Here is a 25,069-nt window from a genome sequence, read left to right on the forward strand (position 1 = left end):
TAAACATTAGCACTGTTATTTAAGGTCTGCATTATAGTGCTCCCAGCAGAATACTCCTATAGTTGCCCTGCAATTATAAAGAAAACAGTGTGATTTTATTTAGAATAGTGTTTTTACTGGCCCTGGGGTCCTCCTGCTCATTCTGATTGTGTACTATTTTAGGAGGCCAGCCATCCCACTTATCTGATGTTTCTTTAGTGATATGAAGGAATGTAACTTTAACACCAAGGTTTTCCAAAGTCTGGATAATCGCAATGAGCCTCTTGCTATTTACATTCACAGCCAGCTAGAAGCATGAGAGGGTTCTTGCAGGAATAGTGAACACTGAACACCACCAACTTCAAGAAATGTAAAGTAACTCAGAAACCTCTGATGGAAAAAGTAAGCTAGTGCAGTTGCCTGGAGCAGCACCATGAAAGCCGTATCAAGACATTATCTGTACACAGGGCACAGAAACTGAGAGTTCAGAAACTAAGGGCATTTAAAAAAAAGTTATCCTAAAATAACATGAAAGAAAGTACAAAACATACTTGCATTAAATGCCTGAAAGGAAGGAACTTTTTCAGCCTTGTACAAAACCAGGGTTAGCTGTGGAGGTCAGTAGTGTTTGTACCAAGAACCTTAAGAACAGAATCAGTGCTCTCTAGTTCCTTAGAAGGCTTTCCCTCCATCCATGGTAAGGAAAAATAGAAACTAGAAAATTAGTCTAAGATTAAAATAATGATGACAACAACAGTAACAACAATAATAATAATAATAATTAAATTAAACTATCTACTTTTAGCCAGGACCTTTAATTTCCATAGCCAAGAGCACAAGACAGAGTTGACTTTCCCAGTCCCAGTGAGCAGCCAGGTGCCCCTCAGAACAGCTACTTTCATGGCCACTGCAAGATGCTCCCACTGCAGAGACTGACAGTAAATGGTTTTGAAAGTGCTGCTAAGGGGCCTGAGCAAACCAGACGCCCAAAATGTAGAGATGGTCTAAGAGAGATTGGTTTTTTGGTTGTGGACCTGTGATTTGAAAACTGGGTGTCACCTTATGAGAACTTCTGCAGCTGCAGACATAGTTTCTCAAAGAGGATTAAGGAGCATCAGCAAAGGAAGAGACTAAACATGCACACTTCAGTATCATCAAAATCAAACCAAACCAAAGAGTGTGCCCATAAAACATAATCACCACTCAGGAAACATAATCACCTCTGCTGCTGTTCCCAGGAGAGGGAGCAGTTGGGACAGCAAGGTCTCAAAGCACATCTCATTTTAAGGGAAAATTCCTTGGTCTCAAGCTGGATTTAATTTGTGTATCTAACAATGCCATTCCTTAAGATGTTACCGGAGTCTATTTAGATAATTAGTGAAACTCCTTTAGCAGCTGGAGACAGCCAGAACCATTATATTATTAGGCTCAAATAAAGAGCAGCCCAGTACAGTCACTGGGATGAATCACTAACGAGAAGTTAAATAAACTTGATTAACCAGTTCACAACATGCAATCAGGGTTTGTTTATCTGTGGGATCAACAATAACAGTGGTTCCTTTTAATTACTGTGCTCAGATCTGGATCCATCAATATCAAAACAATGCACAGAGAATAATTGCCAACAGGTTATGATGTTTTAATTGTGTTTAAAATTAATGTCCCAGAGCGACTTCAACACTTCTGGATTTAGCATATGCGTAAGAGGAGTAATTAGCAAATACTGGCTGCACTCAATTTGTCAAACTTATAATATACAACAATGACTCCATTGTGGCTCTAGCAATTATTCAGAACTAAAAATCTGGGAAGCTAATTATTAATAGTCAAATCATAAGAAGTGTCCCATAATTAAAGATTTGTCTCAATGTCCATGTGAAATCCAGTAGCCACTGTGAAAAATGTCATGAATGCTCTCCACAGGAGCCAGCCTGTTGTAGTCAAGAAAAGAATATTAGATCTGGAGTGGTGAGGTGGAAGGCTAAAAGGAATTATGAGCACTCAAGTGGGTCACACTGCAGCACCTTTCCAAGACTTTATATGGCCTGAGATGGTTTGGGACTGCCCTGCAGGAAGGAAGCATCACGAGGATGCTCCAGTGTATCAGAAAACCTCCCCTCTATATTCTGGGGAATCATGGGTGCTATTCTCTACCAACCACTCAGATTTGAAATGGAGAAAGGAACTGACTCCAGAGAAAGAGCCCTGACTGTGATGAAGCTCTGATTTCCTCCTTGGACAACAGAGAGAAGTTTCAGGGCCGCAGCTCTTTTGAGCTCATCTCCATTCTCAATCATCCTCAGGATCTTCACTGACAGGCTGGGCAGCGGTCTCTCAATGCTTAAAATTAAAATAGACTCACTTCTGAAAGAAGAGGACTATGCTCAGATAGCATATTATCAAAGAAGATACAATAACAGCCACTAGCTTATACAAGCAAAATGAAAAAAAATCTGAGGTATATCAAAATGAATCTATGTAAATACATCTGGAGGCAAAGAGGCTAAATTTTTTAATTAATTGTCTATTGATTAGGTATTGTACAAAGAATTCTAGGTTATTAAAATATTGAGGGGGGCTTTACGATCGTTTGGTCTTATCCACTTAGTAAGAGATCTCAATGAAGTGGTCCTATTTTTAATGCAAGCATAGTGGTTAAACTATTCAGTGCTTAAATTAAAGGAAAACATCTGAACTTGATTTTAAAAATTACAATGACAAACTAAAACAACTTCTGGGATTACTTATCATGAAATTACCTTCCCTGCTAAAAATCTGTGGAGAGTTTCAGCATTCATACTCTGTACACTCTGGTTCAGTTATGAAGTCTCATACTTTTGTGTGGAAAAAGTAGCCCAAGGAATGAAATGGTAATGCTCAGCTGAAGCAAAAAAGTAAATTGAGTGTGAGTTTTTCTGCTCATCTCCACAACAGAATTTCATTGTGTCTTGTCAGACCTACAGGTTTCAGCTTTTCAGAGTTCAGACACTTAACAGTGGTGCCAAGAGCCAGGCTTCACTACTAAAACAACCATACAAAAGAGTGACTAAAAAGTTGAACATGAAATATTCAGGCAGAAGATATATTCATCCTTCCAATTCCTTTTCAAATATAGCTCTGGAAGTGGCTATAATCACCTGTCACTTGGCATTGCTAAGCTGTCAGATGCTCATCTCCAAGTAACACATCAGTCTTCATGCACTCCAAAAGATATTTTTCAAGTTCACGACTCTCACACCTGGACTTAGATCATATTAAATAGGTTATATTTTCTGTTTTCCAAGTTTCTTTCTTGTTTCCGTCCTCTCCCTCCAATATTTTAAATGAATTAAAAGGCCTGAAAGCAGTAAATACTTTAGCATGCCCTAAATCAAACTGAGAAAAAGAACTGTGGTCATTACAAAGAAGTGTTAACATTCAAGTGAGGAGAACAACAGCAACAAAAAAGGTGATTCTGTTCTTTCATCAATAACTTTGTTTCTCTCTCTAATTTGGGACAATCCCAACAAAACTAACCGTGGATACACTTTAACGTGATTCCCTTTCTGTCGCCCAAGGGAAGATGTAACAGAGCTAACTGAGCATAATTACAGGATCCATGTTTCTGGATCTGCAATGGAACACCTTATTTCAGCCTTTGTATCCTCCTGCTGTCATCCTACCATACCAAACTAACATGAACATGACTACACTGCCACCAGCACAGCCAGCTTTGAGCTGGAGACTCTGACATGCCTCAGCTCCTCCTCACACCTGCCAGCCTGGACAGCCCTCCCTTCACACACCACATTTTCATACGGGCAGGTGAGGAAAGAGATCAGCCTGCAAACTCCAAAACAGAAAAAACTGATCATGCTTTTGCAAGGTACCAAACAAATTACTCTGTGAAAGCAAAATATGCCTTACATTGCAGAAATTTTAATCGCTACAGTTTAATGGAATAAAAAGCAGAATGTGGGTGGGAAAGAACAGTGTAGGGGATTGTTTCTGAAGGAGGTGGACCAAAGGGAGGGGGGAAGGTCGCTTTTAAGTCCACCTGCTCTACATTCAAATTCTATTTCTCCCCAGTGTAAAGCTTTTTAGTTTTCATAAGTTCACTTTGGGCGAATTGACTCCTAGAGAGCTCTGGTTGAGTTTGGATTCAATTTGATCCAACTTTTCAGCAGTGCCAGAAGAATAGACTTACTGCTTGAAACACTGATTACCACTGGTTTCATGGACATCTGCAGGATCTGGCTGTAAATTTATGAGGTGACATGCTTTAGTGATCAAAAGTATCAGGAGCTCCTCTACACAAAGTGCAATTATACTCTGAAATAATAGGAGAGATCCTTTATTTCGGCTTTTACCAAGTATACATCCAGTTTATAAGATTGCCAGGTGACTGCTTGAATTAACCGGAAATACAAAGTATATTTCAATGGAGCCTGGGTTCAGAAATTAAGTAATAGTTCAAGTTATGCTGTGATTACTTTAACCACCTATTTATCAACCAGAATTTGTGATAAATATTCATCTCCAAAAAAAATAAATTCAATAAAAAAAATTGGTAAATAGTGATTAGAAATATAACACAATGGTACCAGTGTTGCCAACTCACAGCATTCACATAATTCATGATGATGGTCTTTCTTGAAAAGCAACACTTTTTGGAACACTTCAGTTCAGTTTATTCATCTCTGGATTGTACCCAATCATGTATTGACTTTTCTCAACAATGTCCCTGGAAAGAACTAGATTTTTTTCTAAGACTCGAACTACAATCAAGTGAAAGGTCAGGACCATTGTGACTTAATGACTTAAACATTTTTAATTGTTTTTACTACATTTTCTCCCTATTCCCACTACAAAGGCAATACTATACAACAAATGACAATCTGAATATCTGAAAAGAAATAACGAGAAGCAGAATAAATTCTTATGGATTTGTTTCTATGCAGATCTGGTTTCTAATCCAGCTGGGATGGTCCCAAGCTGTGGTATGTAAAGCTTTTATTTCTGCCTTTTGTAGGGCACCAGCCTCTGAAGGCAGATGTCTAATGTAGACCTTTCAACTTGTAAATGTATCAATGACCTCTCCAACAGTATGTACATCTCCTTCCTTCAAAGTGCCTCTCTGACCTCCCCAGACCATGCTCATGCTATTATTAAGACAGCTGATTAGAAAGAAAGCAATTGGAGTTGACAGCAGTGGCACTGCTGTTCTTTTTCAGGCCAACCCAGTCTGTTCTGCTGGGATGCACACTTACTAATTCACTCTTCAGTATTTAGGGGTTCATAGCTCCAGGGCAACAGGGACCGTTTGATTATCTTGTCTGATTTCCCATCTATCACAAGCCATTAAATTTGATGTGGGATCCTCACAAAAAGGCCAAAAGCTTAAATGAGATGAAGAAGACATTACTGATCTCAGGACACCCATGCTGCATCTGCACTAGCATTTGTTTAAAACCCCACCACACATGAAATGAGACCTACCCAGATGATCAGTCTAAGGACATCAAGCTCCCATCTGAGGGAGTTTAACCCTGAGCAAAGTTCTCTCCTCTGCCTTTAATTTCCCACATGAGACATCCACTTTAAAAAACCTCCAAACCATCCTAACCAAAGATGTGATACACACATCCAGTCACTGTCTCCAGCACGGTCTGTCTTTTATGCACAAAAAAAAAACCCGAAAGGAAAAAACACCTCAAAGCATACCTATTCTGATGCACATGGAAGGGAGCAAATCCTGCTGAGCACTGCACATTATCTGCTGAAAGGAGCAAGCACAACTGTTGATTATAATGACTGCCTTTAATACAGAGTTGCCACTGCTGTTATTTGAGGGTGTTTCAGCAGGCAGAACATGACTGATGGAGCTGCTGACTCGGGCATACCATGTCCAGCAGCAGCAGCAGGACTGCCACAACTCTCCACCCTGCAGCAACCACCCAGTAAATACAGGCTTTCTTGCTGCCTGGGCTCAAATAGCTTTGGAAATTACCTGCTGTCATTTCACAGACTGTGTTACAGTTAACTAAATCATGTTTAATTACCCTCAATGCTAAGAAATTGCACCCTATTTCTTCATGGCAAAGTTGCCTTAACTGCAGTTTCCAAGGATCATTTTTACTTCCTTTTGTCAGCCAGACCCACCAGTGCTGTAGAATGTGTGCTAGGTTGGAGAACCGTCTCACAGCCTACTCAGTCAGTCAGTCAGTCAGTCAGTCACTCACATCAGCTGAGCTCTGTAAGACTTTCATTATCCTTTTGTCTTGGTTTTCTCCTTGGAAAACAAGTCTTTGCCTCTTTTCACTTTCTCTCCAGTATTCTCACCTTTTCCTTGCAGTACAGCTAGTGGGATTGCCACATCCCATTCTTCTGAACTTAATATACTAATAGTAAGAAAAGGGTACATGACCTAAATTGACCTCTGAAAACGCTGGTGCAGCTGGATGCTGCATGAAAACACAGAGCCCCCCGGGAAAGGGGACCTGAGGCTGGGGCACTCTGCTCAGCCAGGAAGGGAGCCTGTGGCCGCAGCAACCTCCTCACAAAAAGGGAAAGAATGTTTCAGGTTTTGCAAGGGAAAATGTCCAAACACTGAGTGAGATGCAGTGTCATGACTCATGTCATATCTTATTCCTCCTACAAGGGGAAGTCTGCTGCTCCTGTGCAAGAAGATAAAAAGGGAGAAAAAGTAACAAAGCTCTGTCTCATCAGGCCACAAGAAGCATACAGAACTGCCTGGGGTGATGACAAGAATAAGCAACGTCAGCATAGGAAGGTGTCATACAAAGTTTAAGCTTTTTCAGCAGTAGAGTCTCTGTCCCTCTCATGAATAAATACAGAACCGAAGACAATTTGATTCCAACTGTTCTGAATTTCTTACAAAAACTTTTCAAACCATGGGATGACTCACAGGTGAGCATTCCACTGACAACATAAAGTGACATTTTATTAGGTATGTCCTTTTACAAACTGCAAGTCTGCACTGAAATATACAAATCTGTCTCATAACATAGCATATGCCTTTACATGCAGCACAGTGCAAGGCAGGGAACAGGCAGTAAGTAGTGACAATGACAGGTTTTCCTCAGTCCAGAAGAAAAAGCTATTAAATATTAATTGACAACATAGACAGCTTTTACTGCATATGTAATTACTACAATACTCTGATTTCCAGGACTCATTTGCAAAATGTAAGTCTGTAATTTGTTCAATTTTATTTATGATTTTCATTCTATTGTTTTAGTCTTTCATAATTAATATAATAAGATCCAGTAATGAATTCCCTTTTTTTCTCACCCCTATTTTTGCTTTTTTTGCTCTAGAACTGTCATTAAAAGATAATACTTCAAGACTGCAGCTAGATATATAAATTCTTTCACCACCTGGAGGATATTCTGGGCAAAATGCTAGAAGAAAGGAAGCACCAAGATCTCTTTGAGACAAGGTCCAGTATTACTTACATGCCTCCATTTCAGTCTTACAAGCTCCTGTAAGTCCTCTCTCACAACGGAGTCACGCAAGAGTGCCCTTGGAAGAGGGCAAAGAAGTGAAGGATGAGTTTGCAGGCCATGACTAGTATTCAGTAATGCTTTCAGTCTGCTCTGTCTTCTGAAGGGCCTAAACTCAGCCAGAAAACACAGGCTGAATACCACAGTTAGGGGTAAAATGCTACAGGCAGTAATTATCAATCACTTTCTTTTCCCAGCCATCAAAGAAAGTAATTTGTTTGTTTTCCCCACCCAGCAAGGAAAAGACTGGGTGGTCTTCTGACTTAAGAGTCTGAGAAATATTCCTCTCAGGGAAAAGGCTACCTCAGGCCTCTTGGGCAGCATGAGGTTCTTTTTCAACGTGGTCTTACCCTGTACTTGATTTTAGTCACAGACATTAAAACTGTGGCAATGTTTTGCAAATCATCACTAAATACCTTTTCTTCATAGTGCCATGTAAATCTTGGGAGTGCTTCCAAGACACCAATAAAGCCTTGCTTGTGGAAAGGTAACATGTTTCCAGTCCCTCAGCTGTCTCCATCAGCATGGGACTGCCATGCCACAGAGATTTTTTTAACAGGTTAGAGACTAATTCCCCTCCATCTTGCAGTAGTTGTCACCAGTTGCAAGAACATAGCAGCTTTATTCAATTTTTAAGTAACTGAGTTCTGATGCAATTATTTCATTGAGGGAGACACATCCCAATTAACTATTACCATAAAAACTCAGCACCTTGCAGAAAATTCAAGCAATTTTCCTATTTATTTAAAAACATCCCTTGTATTGTTGCACATTCAGACTTTAAAAAATGAATGAAAAATTTTGTTACCCATTCCCTTCGTAAACAATGTAATTCTGATAATACCTATGCTGAAAGCCATGCCAGTTAAAGTTGAAGTGGTTGCATACTGAAAAACCTACGTAATGGGAGTGTTCAATGTTGCAATTCAGCTTCCCTTTGCAGTAAAAGGAAGCTAGGAGAAAATGGGACAGGAACCAGGCTGAAAAGCTTTCTGAAAGCTGCAGCTGCAGCCAGCAGCTGAAATTTAAAATCAGATGTTATTTTCTCTCCTCATCTTGTGGGCTCTGCCACAGTTTCAATAAACCACAAATTTAGCCACAGAGGCACTATCGCTTGTAATTTTCTTTTGCTGATGGAGCTAAAATAAGAACCATTAACACTTCCCCAACTTCAGAAAGCAGCATATGTCACTCTCCAAAGGGCCTCTTGACAGGTTCCACGTGGACAATGTGTTAGGCAAGTAGCAACCCCCAAATGTGGTACTGTGAAATTAGCAATTTAATATTGCAGAGAGAACCTGAAAAACAAGATCACATGGGTCAAGGAAAGCAGAAGCAAGAATTGCTGCCATTTCCCAACCCAGTGAGAGAATAGACCTGTGACAACCAGCAGACATGGCTCCCTTGGATTTCCAGAGGGCATGTAGCAACATCCCTTGGCAAAAAAACAAAGAGAGGAGATCTTCCCATTGATAAAAAACTGAATAAAGATAGGGAAAAAACCCATAGGAACAAAAGCCAAATTTCCCTGGTGATGTAGATTACCAGTCACACAGAGGGGACCGGTTCAGGCAGCTCTCTACATTAGTGGGCTGAAAAAGTGGGTTTAAGTGAGGTGGCAGAGCTTACTGAGTACATTCTGATATTCAGGGAAGACAAGGGCTGGTTACAAGGAAGAGACTTCAAAAAATTCCCTGACTAGGCAGTAAATTGACAGACAAAATCCCCTGTAGACAAATGTAAAGCGATGCACATTGACACTGAACAAACTATTATTGCTCAAAAGAGAGTATGAGGTTATAACCATTTCTTTAAAATTTCAGCTCAGTGCTCATTAGTGATTAAAAACCCTAATAGATGTTAGAAGATGCTAGGAAAAGAATAGCAAACAAGGCAGATAATACCATTATGCTACTGTACAAATCCACAGTCTACCCGCATTTTGAATATTGCATGCAATTTTAATCTACTCCAGGTCAAAAAAGATACAACAGAAATGTTAAGAAAAAGGCAGCATGGATGATCAAAGTTACAGAAGAGTTTCTGTACAAGGAACAACTGAATTATGTAGGACTTTCCATTATGAAAACAGATGACTCAAACATCTGTTTGAGGTCTATAAACATGAATGACAGAAGTTGAATGGAAAAAGACTGGTCATTGTCTCTCTCAATACAGACTGCAGGGGCATCAAATGAAAGAAGTAAGCTAATGATTCAAAACTACGTAGATGTGAACATTAATTTCATAGAGCATTTTGGAAGTGCTGGTAAGCTGGGGAACTTGCTACTCTAGGAAATTGCAGTTATCAAGTTAAGAAGAACTTAAAAAAATAAAAAGTTAATGGGAAAAAAAAATCCATTGAGCACTGTTAAGAAAAAGGACATAATCCTTGGTTTCCCTCAAGTAATCTTTTAATTTCATAGTTCTGGGAGCTGGGAGGATGTTCCAGAAGTATGACTACATACTTTTCTTGATCCTACATCCTTCTTTAGGTAACAATCACTGTTCAAGACAGGCTGTTGGGACAGCTACAACTGCTCTTACATTTGACAAGGTTCAAGAAGCCCTAATACCGACAGTGACACTTTGTAATATGTGCTAAACATAAAGAAATAGAAGCACATTACAACAGAAAAATAGCAACCCCAGACCTAATCAAAACACTCTGCTCTGTGGTGAGAATCACATGGAAATCTCCTCCTGAACAGAGGATATGGGGGAAAATGAATGGCATACAGTACATTAAGTCATGTCTCATCTGTTGCAGAAAATTGCCTAGGCAGGAAAGATAGTGCAGTGGATGAATGAATTTGCAGTGCCTCAGCTATTCCACAGAGATGACAGACCATGCAGGGTAAAGCTTACATGGCATCAGCATCCAAGGCTCTGGATACCATCAGGTGTCAGCACGCTGTTAAACCTTTTGATCAGGGGATCTGTATGGCTTTGGAGGGGCTGAGATCATCAATTCCCTGCTACTGAGAAACCACTCTGGAGGACTTTAGGTGACTTGGACTGAAGCACAGTGTGGCACCAAGCTCCTGTGCCCTTCCCCATTTCTGTGGGATATGGGACCTAAAGTACAGCAGGCAAGGCAATACTCCACAAGGCAGCATTAGGATTTGGTAGGTCATTGGTAATTTACTTGTTTAGAAGCATGAAATCTGAGTATCTTCTCACACTGCTGCACACAACGTTGCCATGAAGGCATCATATGCTTTTGTTCCTGTAGTCTTTGGAGATTTGCTTTTACTGCTTCCTATTTGAGATGTGTAACCACCTCTAGAACCACCTCTAGGCTTTCTCAGTCCAAGGAAACAGGAGATTTATTCTTTTTTTTTTTCATGAGACATATTTCAAGGGCAGAGAATAATACACCTTTTATTAAGCAGTGATGCACAGTAAGAAACTTTTTACTAGCAATTTCTCAAGGAATGTTATGACTGGCTGACTTGAAAGAGACCTATCCAAAATCTCATTATATTTTCAAGTACTTTTGAAAGCAGTTTTTACAGAATTATTGAACACAAAGGAAAGCAATGGCAGTTTCATACCTGAGATTATGTACTTGTATGTTAGCTGCAGAAACACATCAGAGTGGGGAGGAGTGTCCTGCACTTGGAGCTACTACTGTAACAGGGAGCTCCTGGGGATTGTTGCAGCAGACCCTTTGTAAGCGTTTTAGTTGCATGATTAAATGCTGTTTCTCAAGTGATGTACATATGATATACAGTGATGTAGCCCAGTAGCTCCTGACCCAGAAAATCTGAAGTAATTTAAAAAAAATTCATGGGTGTGGTGCACACAGTTCATAACACCTTGCATAAGCAACCTTTGGATACTGTGGTTTGTGTAGAGCAGTCAAATCTGTCCTCTCCTGGAGACCAGGACTCTCCACGTGGCCCTGCAAAGGTGGCTGCAGGCTGGCAGATGCACTGGTTGTTCTAGAGATGTTTCACACCCATCTGCAATACTGGCACTGCAAACGACAGAAAATAAGTGTGTTCTCTTCTAGCTGACAGGCCTTCTCCTTAGATACCACCAAAGAGTCCTATTCCTTCTTTCCTTTGAAGGGAAGCCAACCTGCCATACCTCACTTAGTCTCAGCCATCAAAAATACAAGCAAATACCCACCTGTATCCACTTTGTAACCACAGAGGTGAAAGGGGAACTGCTGAAGGCAGTGAATCTGGACCCCTATTTTAGAATAGGGTGAATTAGTCTCCTGAGTCTCTCTCCATGGCTGTACAGCAGCATACACATTAGACTAAACAGCCAGCACATTCAGGGCCAATGTTACAGGAGCTGACTCTTGCATGCTGCAGAGCAGAGCATTTATTCTTCAGTGGGCAGCTATCCACTGGAGGTAGTGTTGATCACTTGAAAACATCTGTACATATGGCTTTTTGGATGGCATGACACTTCTTAAATACTTCTGAGAATAAAACAAAATTTTTATTTGGAAAAATATGCACTCTCTGTACATGGAAATCTCTCCTAATACTCTAACATTTCCACAATGTTTTAGACAGTGGTTCCCATGTAGACTGTTTTCATCAAGAGCCAAACATATATTTAATTCTAGATTTTAGACTCATTTTCCAGATTCTCTGTATGAAGACTCTGCTATTGCTATTTTTGCCCAACATGTTTTGTCATACTGTTTTGTTGCCAGCAGACTAGACAATCAGTTTCTTAAACACTTCTCTCTTAAAACAATCCAACCCAGATCATATTCTGAGGAGACTCTCACTAACATAAAATGCTGTTTTACAAGGCTGAGGACGGCCTGTCTTTCCCTTGCACTACAGCTCTGTTTGCAATCTCATACCAGATGGAGCTGTTGCATGATTCCTGTCCAGACTTTGAAAACCGAAGCATAAAGCCTGCTCTTAAAAACTTCTGTCAGTAACACTTCATGAGTGGCCGCTGTGGCTGCTCCAGAAGGGCTGCAAACAGCGCTTCCTTCTAGGCTTTGACCCCAAGCCCTGTAGACACAGTGCAGCATCCCCTGGGCTCTGCTGAGCTGTGTGTGGATCTCAGGTCTGTGCAGCATATGGCACCACTCGGAGAGCTAACACCTCTCTCACGCAAACACGTGTGCACCCTGCCACTGCCTGCTCAGCTGCTGCTTCTCTCACCTCTTGGCTCATCCTCTTCGGCATGTTTTGCTGACAACTTACCTTACTTTGCCTCATCTAACACCCCTCAAGAAACACAGGAAGAAAAGCTATTCATAGACAAAGGCATAGTTAAAAGGCTGTGTTTCTGAAGGTGTTGGTAGTGGACAGAGTGGATAGTTGGGCTGGTGAGAGGCTGGGATATGGCCTGGGGGGTTTCAGCTGCTGAAGGCTGCTCAGCAACAGCACGACCAGCACCAAAAGGGAAAGCAGGCACCCACCTCCTGCAGGCGTTGAAGCTGCTGTCCCCTAAAACACACCACAGGAGAGGGAATTCACTTCCTGCCTTGATACTTCATCTCAAGACTTGTCCTAGCTTTTCACACTGCGGTCATGACCCGACTGTGCTCAATGTCCTGCCAATGAAATACAGGCAATTTTTGCAAAACTAAACAGTTTCCTACCATGGAAAGTCCCAGAGCTTAGAGAAAATAGATTGATCTCCACCCTTTGTCTGTTTCAAAACTTCCTTCACAGCTTCAAATTACAGCCTCCTAATGAAAGTATGGGGAAATCAGATGAACAGAGAAATCAGACTTTGACAATAGAGACACTAACAACATGAAAACCACTTTTTTTTTTTTACAAAAAGTTCTTTTTAAATCTTTCATTTGTCTCTTATCCTCAATGAAACACCTAGAGTCCCAAAAGAAGAACATGCAGAAGCATGTCCTATGGGCTCCCTGTAGCCAGTAAGATCCCCACATAAAAGTCCAGAAACTTCATCAGGCCTGGATGAGAAAAGTAAAAGCTATTCCTAAATGCTGCTTTGGAAACAACAAATGGATTTTGAACACAGAAGAGCAGAAGTTCTCTTTGAGAGTCCTGAAAGAATTCAAAATCTTCAGTCTTCTTCTAAGACCTCATTTGTTTTCAGGGTGAAGTCTCAGGCTGTTGGCTCTTCCTCAAAACGGCCTCAAAACTGGCTAGACCACAAGAGATTCTGTTCCACACCAGTGCCATAAGACTGATTAACCACTTAAAACTCTGTGTAAGATCTCAGAATAGGTCGTAAGCAGAGGCACCTTTTACTCTGTAAAACTCATGAAAAAAACTTGTTTTTATAGTTACACGATGATACAGGCACACACACTTAGCATTTTGCACACACTGCAATGCCATCAGTGCAAACTGCTAAGTTCTGAAGGAAAACTAAACTTTTATATTTGCTCTTTAGTTACTGGAGTTGATGTCTGGTTGAAGAGAAAAACAAAACAAAACGAAGTTTTAGACTAAATACAAGCTGTGATGCTGGCAGAATTTTGAACTGATTTTATAAAATACCTGCACATGGGGTATTGAGCATTCTGTCTTAATGTTACTGAATGTTCTTCAAAGGAACAGTGTTAGATTTAAATCCCAACAATACATTACTGTTGCCTATGGAAAGAAAAATACCCAAGGAATATATAGCTGATATACCCCTAAAAAAATAAAAAAAACCCAACCCCCCCCCCAAAAAACCGCCCAAAATAAAAAAATAAAACAAACAAACAAAAAACACACTTAAACTTGACTTGCCAGAGTATTTACACATATTAGATAAAAGATGTAGAAAACAGATGCTTCTTCTTACCAGCAGCCAAGATCTTCTAATAGCCCTACAATTTTTTAATCAACTAACATATGGTACCGCTTTGGGAAAACACACCATTCTGATTTTGTATTTACACGGTCAGTTTCCTACAAAACTATTGTCAAGATTTAACCATTATTATATAACCTAGTAATTTTTATTCCTATACTTCAAATAAGTCAATAAGTATAGAAATAAGAAGATAATCAATTTTAATCCAAACAATAAGTAAAACTCACTTTCACATAGTTTCCAGTAATGGATAAATTTCCACTTACCATGCTTAATCTCACCAATCTAAAAAATCAAAACATGCTGCAAAAATTATGACATAAAAATTCTGTTGACTTTGACTTAAATCCCCTTAAAATCCACTACATTAAGTTTTTTAGGGCAAGGCTAAACTGCCAAGGAAAAATTTATTGTAGCTTCATAATATCTGCACAAGGTGATTCCCACATATACATGACTTCATTAATGTGTTTTAACCTCTATTTTAAACACATAAGAAGCCTTGCTGTCTCCTAAAATGACACCACAGTTTCATTACACAGAATATAATACTTCTAAATATTATTAAGTTAAAAATTTAAGAAATAGCTTTTTAGGTTTTTTTTTAATGAACCTTATTTGCTTAAATTTAAGTTTTAAACCACTACGCCTCTGCTGATCCAATCTCTCCGCCTGCCACTGGCTTAATTTACCAATACTCGGCGGCTGGGCCATAACAGCTTCTGCCACCCTGACACAAATTCAGTGCCAGTCCATTCACAATGTCACATTCCTTGCACAAACCTACCACCACTCCATCTGGGTGCCAGGCTGTGGTTTCTGCTGCTCAGCCCCCTGTTGGAAATGGGACCAGCCTGCTCTCCAGACCCTGCTCACAGACCAGAGCAGCAGCTGGCCCCACCTGAGCCACTTCTACAAGTCAAAATGCTTTCTGGCCCCCAGTTAGGAGGCTTTGGCTGCTGTGGCTCTCTCTGCAGTCCCCATGCCTGGCCAGGGCCACTGACCCAGGTGCCAAGGTGTGGGGCACGGGGTGCTCCAGGTTCTACAGCAAGAGGCTTGAGTGTTTTGCTATGTCACCCTGCAGATGAGGTGACATCAAAACTGCTCTGGTCAGAGCACGGGAGAGAACTGTCTCTGCCCAGACAAGAAAACTGGGAGCAAGAACAAGGGAATTTGGCAGAGAAGGTCTATAAAACAGTAAAGCTCATGGAGAAAGCTTAGGAAAGCATTTATGTTTTATGTTTGCTATTAAAATTAAGGATAGGCAGTTTTGAATATGTATACATATTCTGCATTTTGAGACCATTAGGAGGGCTTGTTTTTTGGCTGTTTTTCATGCTTTTAACATCAGACACAGATGTAGCACAATTTTAAAAACACTTTCAAAGTACTAGCGTATGGAAGCTTGTTTACAAGTACAAAAAGAATTGCTGTACAATGCCACTTCTCAGCACTGGACATGACAATGCATTCCGTTCTATTTAAAAGAAGAGAGAGTTCTAAAATTTCTGAATACCTGAAATACACTAAAAGCACCCAACATGTTTTTCAGCAAATTAACATTTTTTTCTGTATTTTCAATGGCAGAATAAAAAGGAAAGTTGAGCACGTGAATCCCTGAAATCTTTCTAACATTTAGTTTAAAAGTTTAAGTCTGGGCTTTTACTTGCAAGAAATACAAGGCACAAAGTTGCAGAAAAATAAAGTGATTTAAGAAAATAAAGAGAATTTAGTTATTTGATACTATTCAAAATTTTATAAGTTTATATAGACTGGAAGAGAGACATTCTTAAGTTATTAATTATTAAACTTTTAACGATCCCACATATACCTGTATTCACAGTCACATAATGCTGCACCTCTATGTTTCACAGCATATCTCTCCCTCTCTAAATTGCTCATCCTCAATTAAATTATAAACTCTATCAAGACGCAGAAGAATTTCCTACACAGTGTGTGATATAATGGTCCAATGAATTCTGCTGTGAGTTTCAGGCTATTACTCATAATATAGTAAATGATACTTTAAAATGCATTGCAGAAATGCTCTCTCAGTTAAATACTTGATTTTCACTTAAATGTAGCAATAATCTTCTGAAACAGATGCATTAATGAAATGAACATTAATAGTTTCACTTACTGGCACACGTATCTGACGGAGGTCTTTAAGAAATTCAAAGCAGGTTATACTGTCTGCAGAAGACAAAAGTCCCACCTGGCCAAGTCCCAAAACAGATCATGGGATAGGATGAGACACTCAGTGCTGGAATGTGTCTTTTCAGAAAGGCTAGCACGTACATGGCAGGGGCAGTGTGTGAGCGTGGCTCACCTGGGTATACAAGCAGCTTCATGAGCAAACTCACACCTGCAGCAACATTCTTGGCTTGAAAGGGGTTGCAGAGAACACTTGATAAATTATCTGGCAGAAGGTGTTTCTTCCATCTCCAGCTTATTTTTATTTTTAAAAAATTAATTATTTTCTTTGAGTTTTGCTGCATAAAAATTCAAGAATTTTCTTACCAAACCTCAGTTCCTATGGGTGGCAAAAGGAGAACAAATGTGAATTTTCAGCAGTTTAAGACTTTGGGGCTGCAGAGCCTCTTTGGCATTTGTATAACAGCTCCTACAAGGAGCCCATAAACAGCAGTGAAATTGCATCCACTGGGATGAAGGCAGATTTTCTACTGACAGCCAAGGAGGCACAGACACATCCTGGGCTTTGTTTTACTGCACCCTGAGCCAGCCCTGCCAGGAAAAAGCAGAGGACAAGGGGATTTTGGGGTGTCCCACTGTGCCTCAGCACACACCCCACTGCATCAGGAGCACCTTCTTCATGAAGTGGAGGAGCACAAGGGCTTCAATAATGCCTCCATACCCTGCTCCCAGCAGGACAGCACACACTTCTGGATGAAGTACAGAATTAGGTATGCCTTGAACACCACACTACTTTTGATTAAAGCAAAAGAGCAAAATGCAAATGTATGTAGACAAACACTCTCATTCTACTCTGCTCGCCTAGGGTATCTAACTCTGCCTTGAAGGAGGTTTGGATTGCTCTACCACTGATATTTAAACAGAACCCTTGATTTTAAACTGTTGCTGGAAGTACCCTAAAGCTGTCTCAAACAAACATCTGAAAAGATAACAACATTACAGATTTGTGGACGGGTAAAACTCTTGTCTCAGCCAAGATCCTGGATAATGAAATGCACTGCTAATGTCTCTCAGAGGTACTCCAGCAGCTTAGACTGGTGCTTTGCAATACAAGCAGTAGCAGATCTGCTATTGTTTTCTTTTCTTACTGAACATTTCACCCTTGCTAGATCAGCAAATTAGTATCTACTGAGTTCAAAGCTCTTACACAATACCCACAGTCCCTCCCCCTTAACAAAGAAAATAAAACATACTATGTTTAAAATACAATTAAATTTCTAGATAATAACAAGATGTATGAAATCAAAACTTCATTTAAATGTTTTAACTTACTGAACTATTCTTCTCCTCCAGCAGAGTGTTCTGCACCAGTTATTAAGAACAAGAAGGGAATTTCCTCCTCCTCAGACTATTCTTGAAATAGATTGCAATAAGTCTTCCTTTCCAATCTCAGCCTTCAACAGCAAAAGGAAGCAACTCTCAATCTACCGACAGGAACAACCTCATGAACTAAAAAAAACCCCAACCAAACAACCCCCATCCCAAAATTTTGACAACCACTTTATTAAATGTCAACACAGCCATTTCAGAAAGAAGATCTCTATGAGCTGTTTTAAAAGACTTCCTACTGCAGAAACCCAAATCATAGCATAATGCTTGCTTGCCTTGCCTTTCAAGTCCGGAAAGCTCTTTGTTAAGATCACTTGTAGTAAGGAAACAAGTTTTCACTCACTCTCTGTGTGTATTTTTGTAAGCCAGTCTTGTAAACAAACCAATGATAGTTTATGGATGCCAATGGAGTACAGACAGATTGCCTTTGCCATGAATGTTAAATGAAAACTACATCAGCTCCGTGCAGACTTGCAAGATTTGGGAATTCACTCCATATGGCAGGGTCAACAGTCAGAAGACAGACAATGACAAAAAGGTTCAGGTGGCAACAGCCTCCTGACAACTTTATTGTCAATAGGCAAGGAGAAGGCAAACTATGTAGCAAAGTGCTGTACAAATGTGCACTGCACAGCATGGAACAATCTCATTTCAAAGATCTCAATTAAGCAGAAGCCAAATCAGTAGCTAAACCATATGCTAGGCCCCAAGATCAGCCATGGCACAGCAATGATGAAAGGTGGGCATTAGCTGAATTCAGCAAGTGAGAAAATAGAGAGTCCTTTGGTTTCAGGGTGTGATTCACTGGGGTTCACTGGGTTTCCTTAAAGATAGTGTTCTCTGTCTTGTCTTTACTTCTTCAACCTGGAACACCTCCCCTCCTCTCTTAGAGGCCAAAGAAAAGGGCTTTGCACAACAAAGCAAATCTCCCTCTCAGAGATCCCTCTGTACCATTAAGGGATTTTGGAAGAAAGACTGATACTGCAGCCTCAGCATCTTAAGAAAGGTGGAAAGCCAGAGTTGTCCCTGTCTAGTTCATGCCATCAACCCGGGATCTGATTTAAAGTCTTGGAAACTCAGCTGTGCTGTGAGCACTTCAGCCTTCACAACCTTCCCAGAACTTTTCTGTGGAAATTGTGTTGACAAAAAAACTTTCTTCACAGGATTTTTATGTAGCTTTGGATTGGTAATCACAGGGTTCTTCAATACAGCATGCCACTCCTAGACTTACCAATCCCTTGCTAATATATTCTTCTGAACTTGCTGCAGACTTGGAAAACAGAGAAACCATGATCTAGCCATTTGATACTAATATGTGAGGTGGAAGAACTGTGACAGCACAACAGGATCATCACCTTCTATAAAAAGCAAGAGACAAAGAAAGTCCTTCCCAAGGACATACCTTCCCCCACCTCTGATCAAATTAAGACAATCTGATCAAGGATAGGGAAGATAAGAGCGCTCTGGGCTCCTCTATGGAGGTTTTATTTGCTGTATCAGGAGCCCAGGCTGCTCATTTAGGGGTTGAAGTTCTATGACTGAAAGTCAGTCATCTTTGAGAATAACAGACTGAACTAGAAATCATCACTGAATCAAAACCCCACTGTAACAAAATGGCTTTTCACAATAGAAAAATAGCGAATTATGGGCAGATGCTCCATCAGTGCAAAAGAATCATCAGAAACTGAAAACAGAAACTTGGAAAAACAAAGCATGCAGGAAATCCAGAAAGAACAGCTTTGGGGTCAACGTGACAGAGGAAAAGAGCTGAATTTGAAAGATACTCTCTACTGGGAAAAGTCTGAAGAAATACAGGAAAAATTATTTCCACAAGATTTCTGGCAAAGAAATCCTTCATTAGGAAGCAGGGAAATAAAAATGCTCCTGGGATAAATGCAGAGAGAGGTGTTTGATGGCTCATGGCTACCTGCCATCTGATTAACAGTGAGTGCTCCTGATGGCAGCAGGTAGGAAAATGCACTGGTATACTGAAATTCTGTCCTGGGAAAGCATGTGACAATACTTCTAATTGACACTAGCAATACTTGCACTTCCCAAAATGTCAATAAAATTTGTTACAGATTTATTCAGTTGATGATTTTTGTTTCATATGAGAAAAAGGAGTGCCGTCTCAGAATAATTAGGTTGCCGTACCAAAATCCATGTTCATTTTAATAGCAGACTAAATGCAAACAGATGCTGGCTTTATTTCACATTTAAAGTCCAAGACAATAGTTCCCAAAGCAGAGTCCCAAACTATGTGTGGCCTGTTGCAGGGCTCTGCAAAACTGAATTCTCATTTTACAATGCCCAAAAAGCATCTTTAGGGAATAAAGGGAATAAATAGCAGCTACACTTCTTACACCCATGAACTTTGCCTCTTTTTGGAAGGGAAATGGAAGGAGGATAGTAGCAGGACCCAATAAGAGGCTGTAAATATTTTGCATTAAATTGCTATTTTGCAGTGAATGAAGTTTTTTTGTAATGGTTTTTACCATATCCTCATTTTACTAATCATGTTATCTCTGATTGTGAAGCTATGGAAGGTAATACTTTTCTGTTAATACTTTTCTTTTTTTAAATGAAAACCTGTACTGACTGTAGCCTGCTCGGTCAGAGTCACCCTGGACACAGCCAAGGCGTAGGTGGGGAGAAGCATCCACTGCCAGGATCACACACCACAGCTTAAACAGAGACTCAGAACTTTCATTCCAGTTCTTCCAAAAACTTGGTGTGTCCCTGTTTTGCCTTAATTCCCTTCCAGGAAGTAGGGGTGTAACCTGTGACAACTTGCTATTGCTGTGCATGAGCTTTTTGCTGCTACAGAAGTACCCTTTGAAGGTTTATCTTTGCACTCCTCACAAGCTGTCCCTTAAATCACCCACTGTACTACATTTCATAAGTGTCCTCTGCAGTGGCAATGTGTCAGTATCTTTGGGGAGATTTGTTTCAATAATGCTGCTAATGCTTTTTTCTCGGCTACACCATTCTTAAAACTAATAAACTAATTTTTGTAATTCTGGTTTTGACAATCCATATGACACAGAGAGCAAAAACTGTATACAGATTTAATTCCATCCTCCAGACAAGCTGAGCCAGATCCAAGGGGGAGTCAAGAGACACCTTGAAGAAGAAGGGGAGGGAAGAGGGAAGAGGCTTTCCCATATCCAATACACAACGATCCTACCACTTCTCCTCACACCTCCCTGCTTCTCAGAGCTCCGTCCTCTGCTCTCACAGCTGAGGTTTTCCCAGCCTGATAACCTGCATTCAGGGCTGTTTTGTCCCTGGCAAGAAGAAGCCAGGGACAGAACAGCACAGTCCAAGGAGAGCCTGATGAGAAATACACATGCTAGTTCTGTGGTGACAGCACAGTACCTGGAGCATCTCTAGCTCAAGAGTAGATTAACACCACAGGACAAGAACCCAGGTAGTGCTCAGAGAGTGCTCAGATATCTCTCTTGGATTTATGACATTTAAAACACATCCTGAGTGGGTGCTGCCAGCTATCACTGTCTCACTGCCTGTGCTGGAGTGTTTGGCATCCAAGAGGCAGGGAGTAGGTCTGAGATGCTGAAGACATGGGCATCACTTAAGACTCAGCCGAACAAAGACTGTTGAATGTCAGTAAAAACCATTGACTCCTGTGGCCTTAAAAAGAGGTTTCTAAGACTGTAAGATTTCTAGAGTAACTTAACTTAAATTTGTGCTCTTATCTGGCTGCATTCCCACAAAGACAAAGTACACCAATTATTACATGGCACAAAAGCTACACAGCACTTGGAGTACTTTTGTCAAACTAACCAAGTAAAAAACTTGTAATTTAGGAGCCCACTAGAACAGAATAAAGAAAACTCCACCAATGGGTTCAAAAGCAAGCAAAAGCTGAACAGCCAAAGAAAAACAAAACATCAGAGAGACAGAAGGCTGGGGAGCTGCTTGTATTTGGTTTACTAGGAAAGGTTTTGGTAGCGGGAGGACAGGGGACTACAGGGCTATCTTCTGTGGGAAGCTGCCAGAAGCTTTCCCCAGGTTTGATAGAGCTGGCTCCAGGATGGACCCGTTCCTGGCCAAGGCTGAGCCCATCAGCCATGGTGGCTGTGCCCCTGGGATAATGTGTTTAAAAAGGAGAGAGGAGTTATTGCACCTAAGCAATTGTGGCCAGAGAAGATAGGAGTGAGAATATGTAAGACAATCAACTCTGAAGATACCAGTAAAGAAGAAGAGGGAGGAGGTGCTCCAAGAGCCAGAACAGAGATTCCCCTGCAGCCCGTGGTGAAGAATGAGGCGAGGCAGGTTGTGTCCCCACAGCCAGGTCAGTGGGGGTGCAGAGATCCACCTGCAGCTCATGGAGAATGCCATGCTGGAGCAGGTGGATGCCTGAAGGCAGCTGTACCCCCTGAGAAGCCTGTGCTGGAGCAGGCTCCTGGCAGGACCTGGGGACCCATGGAGGGAGGAGCCCACACTGGAGCAGGTTTGCTGGCAGGACTTGTGACCCTGTGGGGGATCCAAGCTGGAGCAGTTGGTGAAGAACTGCAGCCTGTGGGAAGAATTCATGTCACCTTGGCAGAGGAGTGTCTCCCCTGGGAGGGAGCCCATGCTGGAGCAGAGGAAGAGTGTGAGGAGTCCTCCCCCTGAGGAGGAGGCAGCAGCAGAAACAATGTGTGATGAACGGACCCCCATTCCCAATCTCCCTGCGCTGCTGGCAATGGGAGGGGTAGAGAATCAGGAATAAAGATAAGGCTGGGAAGAAGGGAGGGTTGTGTTTTAAGATTTAACTTCTCATTATCCTACTCTGATTTGATTGGTAATAAATTAGACTAATTTCCCCAAGCAGAGTCTGTTTTGTCCAGGATGGTAGCTGGTGAATGATATCTCCTGGTCCTTATCTCAACCCACAAGCACTTCATTACATTTTCTCTCCCCTGCCCAGCTGAGGAAGGAAGTGATAGAGAAGCTTTGGTGGGCTCCTGGCATTTAGCCAGGGTCGACCCACCACACTGTTTCATTAAAAAACAATAAAATGAAAATTCATTATAGTGAAAAAGAAAAGCATTCATCTAAATATACAAGACTAATGGGAGAATATTTCTGTAATATTGTAATAGTTTTACTGTGTTAATATGCCTTTTTAAAATTAAGGATCATTGACTGGAAAAATATGAAAATTAGTAGTAAATATATGACCCCAAAATGCAAATTAAAAATAAAAAAGTGATTACTGAAACTTCCAAAAAATATATATAGGTATTGCCTGAATTAGAATAGAAATTATAGAATCATAGAAGGGTTTGGTGGAAGGGACCTTTAAAGATCCTCTAGTCCAACCCCAAGAGCAGAATGGACACAAAAAATGGACCTTTGAAAGACAGTGAAATGCAAGATACGTGAACCTCTGAAAAGATCATACCAGGAGCAAGAGTGGTGGATTTTGATGCACAGAAAGGCAACATCCTAACAATGAACAATGGTGAAGAGGAAGAAGGTCTCACTGTAATGAAATTAATATAATAACCTCAGCTTTGCTATCTCTGAGATAGATTAGAAACAGGATTCCTATTGTAAATTAATCTCTCAAGAGAGGGCATGGGGGCAGTAGAGGAAAAAGGTGCTGCGCCTAAAATAAGGAGCTATTCTGGAATCAATCCATGTTGGTCAGAGAGGAAAGACAGCCAGGTGAAGCCATCTGATTTGGATGGATATGTGCATTACTCAGAGGAGACACACACAGCTCTGGGGAGTTTTCAAACATGAGGGACAAATTGAAAGCACAGAGCACCAGACTATCCTACTTACCCAGCTGCACAAGCAAATCTGGGTTGATTTGTTATTATAACATGAAAGTTTGCTGTGCTGTTACACACATGCTAAGGGTGTTGCAAACATTTTGCTCAAAGCCATGAGTTTACCTCATGCATGCACTGAAATACAACAGGAAAGTGCACGGCTCCATTTATGCTGTCTTCTTTTGCCTTTCCTACAAAACTGAGGAAAAAAAATTGCTCTTAACAGAAATACATTGTCAGAATTTGGAAGCAGATCTCAGAGAAAGCAACTCACCTCTTCAAGGGAGCTAAAGCCAACTAGTAAGTAGTAAAGGAAGAAGCAGCCACAAACATCTAAAAATAGCAAGTCCAGTAGGAAGTTCCCCTACAGAGATTTAATCTGCTATTGTACTCAGATCCTGGCATTACAAGTTAAAATCTACAAGAAGCTATCATCTTTAATACATCATCTCCTTCCTACTGTTCTTTAAAGTAAAGAAGCTGATTAAACATCCTGCCATACTCTGGTAACCTTAACAGCACATTTCTTCATCTTGCACTGAAAAAGGTCAGTCACATGTTAAATTGCTCTTCTTTGTGTGAATTTACACTCAGCACAGGACTAAGTCAATAAGGGCTGTGCTTCTAATCTTTTCAACAAACCAAGCACTAAAAAGTAGGACATTGCATCTTTTTTCAGAGAGATGTTAAAAATTCAAGTATTTCTCGCTCTTTTAAAAAGTTTGACTTTTACATTTGCTTGCTGAAGATCCAGGTAGTATGGCATATTTTACTAGAATATGAATACCTCCCAAAGCACTAAAAAAGCAAACACCTTTACCTTCATTTTATAAAGCAGTAACGATCTTAAAGGACATAGCTTTATTGTTCCCTAAAATGTAAGTATAAAATTCAGAAGAACATTTTAAGGCTTTTAATGAAAAGAATAAAACCAAAAAATACAAATGTGAAATTATTAGACATTAGCATATATTAGCATTTATTTCATTTAAGAAGTAAATGTGTGCACTTCATGCACAATGTGCATGTAAAATGTGTCATCCAAAATGTGCACTTCATCCACACTTCTCTGAACAGTTGAACTACTGACTAAAAAGAGGTCATTTTTATAAAGCTGCCAAAATCCCATTTGTCATAAAGTGTAATTATTCTGGGGAATACAGCAGTAGGATCTGGGAAGAGCAATTTTTGAGGTTCTTGCTGTTGCCTGACAATTCCTTACAGTTTTTGTGCCTTAGGGTACCTGTTGAAGTTGGTAGGAAAACATGTTTGTTTTTTAAAGGCACAAGGTTGAAGGTTCTGCTGGGTAATACTTTTCACATGAGACACCAAAGTATGGGCTCCAAAGCGTACTTTTAATCACCTCCCCCTCACCTGCATGAAAATAAAAACATGTGGCTTCTCTTGATTGTCCTGGCAGCACAAGAGGTCAAAAAACCAGAGGGGGATTGTGGGAGGACTTTCCCAAACATTTTCCTTCACACA

The 25,069-nt window shown here is 40.5% G+C and overlaps 1 protein-coding gene across 16 annotated transcripts in view; it reads right to left on the reverse strand.

Annotated features, from left to right (window-relative positions):
- Window positions 1-25,069, reverse strand: part of KIAA1217 (KIAA1217 ortholog) — a 332,941-nt gene that overhangs the window by 178,100 nt on the left and 129,772 nt on the right. The window contains exon 1 of one of the 16 annotated variants that reach the window (XM_015617310.3): window positions 17,742-17,840. The exons of the other annotated variants lie outside the window; for them this stretch is intronic. The gene's annotated coding sequence lies outside the window, so the exon portion shown is untranslated. Of the gene's footprint in view, window positions 1-17,741; window positions 17,841-25,069 lie in introns of those variants that run through there. 16 annotated transcript variants of the gene reach the window in all.

Source organism: Parus major, chromosome 2, assembly GCF_001522545.3.
Source record: "Parus major isolate Abel chromosome 2, Parus_major1.1, whole genome shotgun sequence".
In the NCBI taxonomy this organism is placed as follows: domain Eukaryota; kingdom Metazoa; phylum Chordata; class Aves; order Passeriformes; family Paridae; genus Parus; species Parus major.